The following is a 12,597-nucleotide window of genomic DNA, read 5'->3' as shown; positions in this document are numbered from 1 at the left end:
TTCACCAAGAAGAAAGGCTTCAGAAAGTCTTCCCGATCAAGCTCAAGGAATGATGAAGCTTCTGCTCATGACTACAAGAAGAAAACATGTCACAAGTGCAAGAAACCTGGCCACTTCATCTCTGAGTGTCCGCAGTGGGACAATGAGAACAACAAGAAGAAGAAGAGCAAGGAATATGACTCTGACGACAAGAAGAAGAAGAAATACTCAAAGTCTTCTTCCAAGTCTTCTTCAAAGTCTTCATCACACAAGAAGAGCACATCCGGCAAGGCACGTGCGTTTGTTGGCAAGGAAATGGATTCAGAGGAGGAGTCCGCTTCTGAGGAGGCGGAGGTGGAGTCTGAGGAGGAGTCCGATTCTGGCGTCGCAAGTATGGCTACAGCATACGTTGCCAAGTCCATCTTCAACACTGAAGACAATGACCTCATCACCGACACCGATGCAAATGACAAGGACTACTCCGCTCCTACCTACTGCTTCATGGCACGCGGTGCCAAGGTAAACACACGCACTACTCACTATCAAACATCTAGTGACGATGACTCTGATTATGGTTCAAAACCCAGCTACAAAACACTTGCTAAAATTGCAACTGAACAACAGAAAGCCATGGAACATATTCAAAAACTGTTAGACAAAAGCGATGATCTGTTAGGCGCTGAAATGACTCGATCTGAGTCCTTAATTGAAGACATAAAAAATCTTCACGTTAAGTATGAGGAACTTGAAAGTCGTCATGAAACACTCTCAACAACTCATGAAAAGCTTTCCTATGATTATCTTCAAAGGAAGCAAGATCTTGAGAAATTGAGAGCGGCTCATGAAGATCTTCAAAAGGAAAATGAGTCACTTCACGCCGAACAGATCAGTTCCGCTCAGGAAGGATTTGAACCACCATGTCTTAAATGCATTGAGCATGATAATGCTACTACTATTGCTGAATGTTCTACTGCTGCTACTGTTGCAATATCTTCAACTGTTGATGTGGGAACTAACCCCTCTGCTGAGGATTCCACTGCTATTGCTGATGAGAATGCTAGGTTGAAGACATTGCTTGAAACAGGGATGTACAAAAGTCTTAAAGGGCGTCAGACACTATGTGATGTCCTCAAAAGGAAGATCTTGAACCGAAACCCGAGGAAAGAGGGTGTTGGGTTCGTAAGGAAAATGAATGCTGATGGCTCTTACTGGAAACCTGAGCAGTACCCCAAAACCACATGGGTTGCTGCAAAGGGATCTTCAACAGATCTATCCAATCTATCTGGCTTCTCTTGTGCAAATCCCATTTTCATTGATGAATCCTTTGATGCAAACTATAAACTATATAAGAATCAGAATGGTGAAGTGTTTGCCAGGTACATTGGTACTAACTGCAGGAATGGACCGCCTATGAAGAAGATCTGGGTTCCGAAAAAGTGTCTGCAGAATCTTCCTGTGAATGTCATCATGACACCACACGTGAAGAAGACAAACCTCAAACCACAGGCTTCATACGGTCCAAAGGCTTCATACAGACAGAGGACTCACTTGAGTCGCACTAACGCAAATATTTTGCAGGGAAACCATACTCAGGCCTATGAATATGAGCGCGGTTCATCAAACCGCCATGTTCATAAGACCAAGAACTATTTAGCGTATTCTTATGAGTACTATTGTCCGCCTGCAAGACTTTTTGCTAGGGATCCAAAGCCAAAATTCTCAGACGCTGCACTTAGACTTATTGCTTCTAAGCCACCCTTGAAGATGTGGGTGGCTAAGAAAGCTTAACTCTCTTTTGCAGGGAAAGGTCTCCAGCAGAAAACCAAAATCGTCTGACGCTATTGCTGGGGACCTTAAACATCTTGTAGGGCGCAGGATCAAATGCCTGAATGGTCTTACTATGTACTTCGTTCCTGAATCGCTTGCTACTCTCCCTATCAGTCCTAATCTGGATCTAAGCTTTCATAACCCACTGGTTCGTCAAATGTTTTTGCCTCACAATTCTCTTCGTGAAGCCTATCCCCCTAACTCCACTGTAGGGTACGACACCAGCGTCTTCAGAATGGATTATTGATAGTGGGTGTACCAATCACATGACTGGCAAAAGAAGCCTTCTTATGGACTCAACCCTACGTCCATCCGACAAGAGTAACATCACATTTGCTGACACTGGTAAAAGTAAAGTATTGGGTCTAGGTAGAGTTGCAATCTCACAGGATCAACACATGGATAAAGTCATGCTTGTTGAATCCCTTGGCTTCAACTTAATGTCTTTCTCAATGCTTTGCGATTTGAACATGATCGTAATATTTGGAAAATATCGCTGCCTTGTTCTAATGGAATCTGACAAGTCTCTAGTGTTTGAAGGGTATCGGAAAGATGACTTGTACGTGGTAGATTTCTCAGCAGGACCACAACTTGCCGTATGTCTTCTAGCAAAGGCTTCAGAATGCTGGCTCTGGCATCGGAGGCTAGGGCATGCCGGCATGAGGAACCTCCACACCCTTGCAAAGAAGAAGCATGTCATAGGCATCGAGGGCGTCAAGTTCAAGAAAGATCACTTATGCGGTGCCTGTGAAGCAGGGAAGATGACGAGGGCCAAACATCCCTCGAAGATAATCATGACAACCACTCGACCCTTCGAACTGCTCCACATGGATCTTTTCGGTCCCACTCATTACTCAACTCTTACAACTAATGCTTGCCTCTATGGCTTTGTTATTATTGATGATTATTCTAGATATACTTGGGTGCACATAATCCTCTACAAGACTGAAGTGCAGGATGTCTTCAGACGCTTCGCCAATCGAGCTATGAACAATTATGGCGCCAAGATAAAACACATCAGAAGTGACAATGGCACTGAATTCAAGAACACTGGCCTTGATACATATCTTGATACCTTGGGCATCACACATGAATTCTCAGCCCCGTACACGCCACAGCAGAATGGCGTCATCGAACGCAAGAACAGAACACTCATTGAGATGGCCAGAACGATGCTAGATGAATACAAGACGCCAAGAAAATTCTGGCCTGAAGCCATTGATACTGCATGCCATACAATCAATCGTGTATATCTTCACAAGCTTCTGAACAAGACATCTTATGAGCTCCTTACTGGCAAGAAGCCAAATGTCAGTTACTTCAGAGTATTTGGTGCCAGGTGCTGGATCAAGGATCCACATCACACTTCAAAATTTGCACCAAAAGCACATGAGGGTTTTATTCTTGGATATGGAAAGGATTCGCACTCCTACAGAGTCTTCAATCTCTTTTTCTATAAAGTGGTTGAAACAGTGGATGTGCAATTTGATGAGACTAACGGTTCACAAAGAGAGCACCTGCCAAATGTGCTAGATGAAGTTCCATCCAGCGAATCAATCAAGCTAATGGGAACTGGAGAAATCATACCCTCTGAAGCTCAACCTAAAGAGGAACTTATCATCTCCGCACCTAATCAACCTGAAGACAATGCTCAGTCTGAAGACAATCCCACTAACAATGACAATGATCAGCAAGAGCAAAATCTTCGCCCTGTACATCCTCGTGTTGCCAATGAAGTGCAGATTGAGAGAATAATTGATAGCATCAATGCACCTGTTCCGCTTACTCGTTCAAGGGCGACTCAGCTGGCAAATTTCTGTGGGCACTTCGCATTCGTCTCAATAACAGAACCCAAGAAAGTTGAAGAAGTCTTCATGGAACCTGAATGGATTCAAGCTATGCAAGAAGAGCTTCAACAGTTTGAGCTGAATAATTTATGGGAACTGGTTAAGCGTCCTGATCCTCGGAAGCACAACATAATTGGCACCAAATGGATATACCGAAACAAGCAAGATGATCATGGTCAAGTTGTCAGAAACAAAGCTCGCCTCGTTGCTCAAGGATATACTCAAGTGGAAGGCATTGACTTCGATGAAACATTTTCTCCTGTGGCTCGACTTGAAGCCATAAGCATACTGCTGGCCTATGCAAATCATCATAACATACTTCTATATCAAATGGATGTGAAGAGTGCTTTTCTCAACGGCAAGATTGAAGAAGAAGTGTATGTTGCACAACCGCCTGGCTTTGAAGATCCAAAACATCCTGACATGGTATACAAGCTCAACAAGGCACTGTATGGCCTCAAACAAGCCCCTCGGGCTTGGTATAACACACTCAAATACTTCCTGAAGAGCAAAGGCTTCATACCTAGTTCCCTCGACCCCACTCTCTTCACGAAGACATATGATGGTGAACTGTTTGTGTGCCAAATATATGTGGATGACATTATCTTCGGCTGCACCAATCAGAAGTACAGTGAAGAGTTTGGATATATGATGCAAGAGCAATATCAGATGTCCATGATGGGAGAGCTGAAGTTCTTCCTCGGTCTCCAAATATGACAGTAATGCAACGGCATCTTCATATCTCAAGAGAAGTATCTCAAAGATTGCCTGAAGAAGTTTGGTATGCAAGACTGCAAAGGCTTCACGACGCCGATGCCAGCCAAACATCATCTGGGTCCCGACGACAATGGTAAAGAGTTCAATCAAGGAATACCGCTCCATGATTGGTTCTTTACTTTATCTATGTGCATCTAGGCCAGATATTATGCTTAGTGTTTGCATGTGTGCTCGATTCCAAGCGGCACCAAAGGAGTCGCATCACTTAGCTGTGAAGCGAATTCTTTGATATTTGGCTCACACCCCAACTCTAGTATTATGGTATCCAAAGGGCTCAGAGTTTGATCTGGTTGGATTCTCGGATGCTGATTATGCTGGTGACAAGGTGGATCGCAAGTCTACATCAGGCACATGTCATTTTCTGGGACGATCACTTGTATGTTGGTCTTCAAAGAAGCAGAACTGTGTATCTCTCTCCACTGCTGAATCTGAATACATTGCTGCTGGATCTTGCTGCGCTCAGCTTCTGTGGATGAAGCAAACACTCAAGGACTATGGCATTCATCTGAAGCAAGTGCCACTCTACTGCGACAACGAAAGCGCCATCAAGATTGCCAACAACCCAGTTCAGCACTCGAAGACAAAGCACATTGAAATTCGTCATCACTTTCTCAGAGATCATGTTGTGAAGGAAGATATTGATATCATACACGTCAACACTGAACAGCAATTGGCAGATATCTTCACCAAGCCCTTGGATGAGAAGAGATTTTGCAAGTTACGGTGTGAGCTAAATATCTTGGAATCCTCAAATGTCCTGTGATTAGGCACACATCCTAACACTTATGCATATTGATGACTTAGATGTGCAACACACGAAGAAAAGTATATCAGCCATCTATTGAAGCCATCTATCCTGAGCCTGCCAAGGAACCTCTAAGTCTTCAGAATGCAGAGCATCAGAGTTTTTCTCAGAACATTGAAGGAGTTGAAGCAGTCGCTCGTGTGTATCCTTTGGCTGGCACTACACGTGCACCTCATCCTGCTCTCACTAAAGCCACTGACAGTTCAACTGCTCCACGACCCAAGAAGCGCACTCGTGTTCTCAATGACCGAGAGCTTCTTGTGGCTCTTCATCAGAAACAGGATAGGCATCATGACTGGCTAAAGCGTCAAATGCAAAGCCTCTTGGTGGATGTTAATCGCATTCGCAATCTTGCCACCAAGAATGCTTTTGTTTCCCATGAAACCTCTCGCCGCACATGGAAAGGTCTGACACTGATGTGTTCTGAAGATGATCTTCAAGAGGATGGCTTCTCTGAGCGCTTCAAGTTTGACTCCACACCTCCTCGAAGGGCAGTGCTACGACGAACTCCATCTCTTGAAGACTCTGAGTTCTCTTCCTCTGCTGCAACTCTGAATGCCAGAGTGATCGAGGATGAAGATGATGCTACTTCACCGCCACCTCCTTCAGCACGCTTCGACTCTGCTCCAAGCTCTTCTGCACCGCCAAACAGCACCAACGACCCTGCTGCTTCACCTACTCTTCATGGGAACGAGTAGATGCTCTATGTCTTCAAACCTTTTTGGTCCTTACTGACAAAAGGGGGAGAAGCATATGAGTTTAATAGTCTTCAAGCGGGTCCATATGGGCGGGTGCTTTATATTTTGCTTCGTGTTTACAACTCTCGTTTTGATACATTTGGTTCTTTGAGTTGTAACACTTAAAACTCGATGGTCGTCTGCTACTTATTTGCCACCTTGTGATGCGATGATAAATTCCGCATGTGCGACGATAAATTCCGCACTTAGATCATTTTGCAGACGTCCATTTTCCATTATGCATGTCATTATCTTCACATACCCTTTACATGCATAGTGGATTGTCATCATAAGTTGAAGAGGATCTCCACAAGCAAAACCTGCCATGTGCATTTGCATTCCAAAAGCAAACTACTTATATGCACATCTTCAGGGGGAGCCCTTGCAACTTATGAAGACAATTCCATATCCTTTACAATTTCACATATTATATTCCCCGTTGAAAACTTCAACTAGTTTGTCATCAATCACCAGAAAGGGGGAGATTGTAAGTGCATCTAGTGCCACCCCTAGTTGGTTTTGGAGTATTGACGACAAACCTAGTTGAGGGACTAATGTGTTTGTGAGAATTGCAGGATAACACAGGTAGAAGTCCCTCATTGATTCGGTTTTCCTACCAGAGATGACCCCTAAAAATGTATGAAGACATTGAAGTCAAAGGTGGTATATAAAGAAATTCACATCGAAGACTATGACAAGAGAAGACATCGCATGAAGCCTATGGAGCTCGAAGACTTAGATCTTTCGTAGTTCTTTTTCTTCTTTGTTGAGTCATAGGAACCACCGTACTGTTAAGTGGGGTCCAAGAGAACCATTCAGAATGACTGAAGTGATGCTTGAACAAAACCTATGTCTTCAAGTGAAGACTATGAGAGCGAATCTTGTCCAGAGTTGGACAAGTCAGCTTTGCTTGTAGCCCAAGTAAAGTTGCCGTGTGAGTTTGAAATCTGACCGTTGGAACACGTGTCAGTTCCCTAGTGACCCAGGATCATTTCGGACAAATCAGGTCGGGTTGCCTAGTGGCTATAAATAGCCCACCCCTTACAACCATAAATGGCTGGCTGCTCAGAGTTAGTGTACGGCTTTTGTCGTTTGAGAGCGACCCACCTCAAAGCATTTGAGAAAGAATTCCTTGCGAGGATAAAGCCCTAACCACCCTGAGCCAAAGAGAATTAGGCATCACTTAAGTCTTCTTGTCTGTGTGATCTGAAGACTTATTACACTTGTGGACTATGCATCCTCAAGTGGGTTAGGCGTCGCGTTCTGAGCATCCAAGAGACATTGTGGATCGCCGGTGAACGAAGTCTGTGAAGGTTTGGGAGTCTACCTTGAAGACTTACGAGAGTGATTGGGCGAGGTCTGTGTGACCTTAGCTCAAGGGGAATACGGTGAGGACTGGGTGTCCTGAGCTGCGTGTTCAGGACTGGGTGTCTGGGACTGTGTGTCCTCAGGTTTAAATACCTAGTGGCCCTAACCAGACGTACATTTGTCACAGCAACTGGAACAGGTCCAACACATCATTGTCTTCAACAAGTCACTGGTTTCATCCTTCCCTTCTCTTTACGTACTGTTACTCCTTGTGAAGACATTGTATGATTGCACTATCTTTTATCTTCACTGAGTGACTGCGTGTTCTGTTTGGCTTCATAATATCTTCCTACCTGATCCTTACTAGATTGCTACTCTTAGTCATTGTGCTTTCACTCTATTGAATACTTGACTATGGCTTGCCTAGTGTAGTCTACCTTCCGCTGCAGGGTAATAGGTTTATTTCTATTGTTTGTCTTCATAACTTCCACGTTTTGAAGACTTCAATAAAAATCTCCTATTCACCCCCCCTCTAGTCGATATAACATACTTTCACTTGCGGACGCTATTGCCATGCTTGTAGTTGAACTTGAAAGGATTTTTTCTGGAATTTTCTAATATTGAGCATTCTTCTGTTAAGCGTGCCGCTACTATCTTTTTGGCTCATGAGTTTAGATTCATAATAAAAGAAGCCAAACAAATCTTTGCACATTATAGGGTGGACGCTTGCCGTCCTCCCATAGAGGCTATCCTCTTTGATCAAGAAGAAATAATGTGTTTTCAATCTCTAGACTATGTGGCTTTCAATGAAAATCTTAGAAAAAGGGTTCCTACCAATGTTTTAGTTGATAGAATTTCTGAACTTAATGATGATTCTTCTATTTGAAATAATGAACTAGGATATTCTCTTGAATATAGGCTCACAAATTTCTGTCAAAAGAATGCTTATAATGATGAATTGGTTGTGCATTATGAAGGACCAAAGGAGGAACCTATACCTCCGAAGGTTGATCTTGGCGACTTTTGTCCTGTTAAATTTAGTCCTTTTGATTACTTTTTCTTGCCTCGAAGAAAACTTGCTGCCCAATGTAGAGAATATGAACTGAGTTTTAATAATCTATCTTACTATTATGGCAATACCTAGATCTATTCTTGCTTGTTATGCCTAGCTAGGGGCGTTAAACGATAGCGCTTGTTGGGAGGCAACCCAATTTTATTTTTATTCCTTTCTTTTTCTCCTGTTTAGTAATAAATAAATTATCTAGCCTCTGTTTTGGTTGTGTTTTTTGTGTTTAATTAGTGTTTGTGCCAAGTAGAACCGTTGGGAAGACTTGGGGAAAGTCTTGTTGAACTTGCTGTAAAAAACAGAAACTTTAGCGCTCACGAGAATTGCTGTCATTTTTATTTGGAGAGTGCTATTTAGTTAATTCTTTTTGAAGATGATTAATAGATAAATTCCTCACGTCCAGACATTTATTTTAGAATTTTTGGGGTTCCAGATCTTGCGATAGCTACAGATTACCAAAGACTGTTCTGTTTTTGACAGATTCTGTTTTTCATGTGTTGTTTGCTTATTTTGATGAATCTATGGCTAGTAAAATAGTTTATAATCCATAGAGAAGTTGGAATACAGTAATTTTAACACCAATATAAATAAAGAATGAGTTCATTACAGTACCTTGAAGTGGTCTTTTTTTTTTCTTTCGCTAATCGAGCTCACGAGTTTTCTACCTTAAGTTTTGTGTTGTGAAGTTTTCAAGTTTTGGGAAAGGATTTGATGGATTATGGAACAAGGAGTGGCAAGAGCCTAAGCTTGGGGATGCCCATGGCACCCCCAAGATAATCGAAGGACACCTAAAAGCCAAAGCTTCGGGATGCCCCGGAAGGCATCCCCTCTTTCGTCTACTTCTATGGGTAACTTTACTTGGAGCTATATTTTTATTCACCAACATGATATGTGTTTTGTTTGGAGCGTCTTGTATTATTTGTGTCTTTGTTTGTTAGTGTGCCACAATCATCCTTGCTGTACACACCTTTTGAGAGAGCCATACATGAATTAAAATTTGATAGAATACTCTATATGCTTCACTTTTATCTTTTGAGCTATGTAGTTTGCTCTATGTGCTTCATTTATATCTTTTGAGCTATGTAATTTTGCTCTATGTGCTTCACTTATATCTTTTGAGTATGTAATTTTGCTCTATGTGCTTCACTTAGATCTTTTAGAGCACAATGGTGGATTTGTTTTAAAGAAACTATTGATCTCTCATGCTTCACTTAAATTATTTTGAGAGTCTCTTAATAGCATGGTAATTTGCTTAATAATAATATGCTTGGTATTCAAGATTTCTGAAACTTTCTTTTGAGTGTGTTGAATACTAAGAAAATATTGAAGCATGATAATTGTTTTGAGATATGGAGGTGATAATATTAAAGTCATTCTAGTTGAGTAGTTGTGAATTTAAAGAATACTTGTGTTGAAGTTTGTGATTCCCGTAGCATGCATGTATGGTGAACCGTTATGTGATGAAGTCGGAGCATGATTTATTTATTGATTGTCTTCCTTATGAGTGGCGGTCGGGGATGAGCGATGGTCTTTTCCTACCAATCTATCCCCCTAGGAGCATGCGCGTAATACTTTGCTTTGATAATGTAGCGACCTGACCCGAATGGATCACGTCTACTGTGCTACGGTGTCATCCCTGGATCAGTAATGCTGACACCACACAGTACATCGAGGTTTTATAGCAGATTTGCAATCACACACTTATTACATCGATGGCTCAAAAAGAACTTATTACAATAATATGGCTTAAGGCCATCTAATAACGATAACAGCGGAAGACTCGGAAGATAAATGGGTGCATCAACTCCAGCGGCATCACTGAGTATAGGGCCACGACCTAAAAGCTCTTTACTCGTCGTCTGAAAAGTCTGCAACATGAGAAGTTGCAGCCCGAAAACGGGTCAGCACATGGAATATGCTGGCAAAGTAACACATAGAGAGTAATGGAATGAAACAGCTATACTATATGCATATATGGCTGGTGGAAAGCTCTATGGTTACAGTTTTGCATAAAGCCAGTTTTTCCCTACTGCAAAGGAATAAGTTTTTTTTTAACTATCATGGTGGTTGTGAAACATTGAGAATGGTTGACAGCATTCTCAATCCCAATTAACAATAATTAAAACCCAACAACATTAATTAGAAGTAACATGTTGAGACTCACATGATATTCAAGTACTAGATTCTCAAGTTGTCCATAACCGGGGACACGGCTAATCATGATTAGTTTGTACACTCTGCAGAGGTTTGCGCACTTTTCCCCACAAGACTCGATCGCCTCCGTTTGGTTTCTCGCACTACAGGGTGTTTAAGAAGACGGATGACCGAGACATAGTCTTTCAGAAGCACTAGCACCTTACTTGTGGGGTAGACCGGTACACCTACATCCCCTACATCTGCTAGTCCACCCCATAAGAGTTCGCACGACTTAGTCAACTATGCCAGAGCCCATAATGGCTTGTGGCTGCACACGTAAGTATTTAGCATGAAAGATCTTATGATCCCTTTGAGCCTGGGTGGCGGTCCGAAAAAAAACAGGCAAGTCCTGATAAACATCAGGTGCCTCAATCCACCCAGATGTGTGTTTAAGTTGCCACCTTAGATAAACCATTAAAATTATCAATCTCACATCTGTCATGGATATCACTCACCCAATCCACGTCTACTAGCATAGCATGGCAATATAAGCAAATGTAGAGTAACTCCCAAAGGTTTCATAATAATACAGGTACTACCTCATCTACTTCCCATCCCACAATTTAATTAGATCCTAATCATGCAATGTGTGAGGATTGATCTAATGCAATAAAACATGAGTTGTAGAAAAGGTATGATCAAAGTGTTACTTGCCTTGCTGATGATCTGCGAGTCCTAGGGTTTCGAAGTAACAGGCGGCGCAATCTGGGTAATCTATCGCAGACAAACAACAAGCATACAATAAGTACTCATCTAATGCACAGGTAAAACTCGAACAAGAGATCGAACCAGATAGTTCAACTTAAGAACTCCGGTTGCAAACCGAACAAACGACGGAAAAACAAGCGGCAGAAGAAAACAACTCGGTTCTAGCAAGTTGAATCTAGGTCAAAATTTTACTGTAGCAAAAGCTTGTTCAAGTTGATTAGACGGAACAGCGGTTTCGAGACAAAACACCAGGCGCTTGAATCACCTGATTCCGATAAACGAGCGAAAAGAAAGACTAGAAAGAAGATCGGATCTAAGATCGCGATCGCGGAATAAATCCGACGAAAAGAAAAAGAAGAACGGTTAAACGAACGGACGTCATTAACCTAGAAGAATCCGGTGATCACGTTCGTTAGGACGAACGGTCCGGCGAACGGTCAAAGGCAACTAAATCGGAAAAGAAAACGAATCCGATCTAGGGTTTCGGAGAAGAAAACCGAACGAAAAACCGATCTAGAAAACCGGAACAGTTTAGAGAAGAAAAGAATCGGAATGATTAGAAGAAAACGATCCGAGAAAAAGAATAGATGTACCGCGGGGCTACCTCCGGCGAGGTCTCCGGTGAGGGGCTCTGGCGGCGTGGGCGTAGGGCGGCGGCGGCAAGGTGCGGCGGCGGCGCGGGTGTGGGGTGGCGGCGCGGCGGTGACGCAGGGCACGGGCGGCAGCTTAGGGCAGCGCGCGGGTGAGGGGTGGCGGCGCGGCGCGGGGTGTGGTGGAGCTCTAGGCTTTGGGTTTGATGATTTAGAGGGGGGGGGTGCTTGGGTATTTATATTGGGGAGGGGGGGAGTTTACTTGGGGTAGGGGACAAGAATTAGACTAGGAATAGGAATAGAAAAAAGGAAAGGAAAAGATCTAGAAATAGAAAAGGAATATACGGAAGTAGGACAAAAGTCCTACTAGGATTCGGTAGAAACAAGAGGCGGCGGCGGCCTCCTGCGCCTGCGCCTGGCGCGCGGCTAGCGATGGCCTTGGCCGGCTGGGCCTTTGGCCCAAGACGCTGGACTTTGATTTTTTTTAAAACGGTTCCACGCTCAGAAAAACACAGAAAAACAAAATCTACCGGACTCCAAAACTAATAAAGTAAATTTTCCTCGACTCCTAAAAATGAGCCGAATAAAATGAACTTTTCTCCGGACCTAAAATGCAATTTTTGAAAACGCGCATTTTTCCCTATCCAAATAAAATGCAAATAAACTCCGGCAAACAAAATGTGATCTATTTATTAAATCTTCATTTTTCCTATATTTTGGGAAAGTCATATTATTCCCTCTCTCATATTTTGATATC

The sequence above is a fragment of the Triticum urartu genome, chromosome 3 (genome assembly GCF_003073215.2).
Source record: "Triticum urartu cultivar G1812 chromosome 3, Tu2.1, whole genome shotgun sequence".
Classification (NCBI taxonomy): Eukaryota; Viridiplantae; Streptophyta; class Magnoliopsida; order Poales; family Poaceae; genus Triticum; species Triticum urartu.
Note: the sequence above shows the minus strand (reverse complement) of the source record.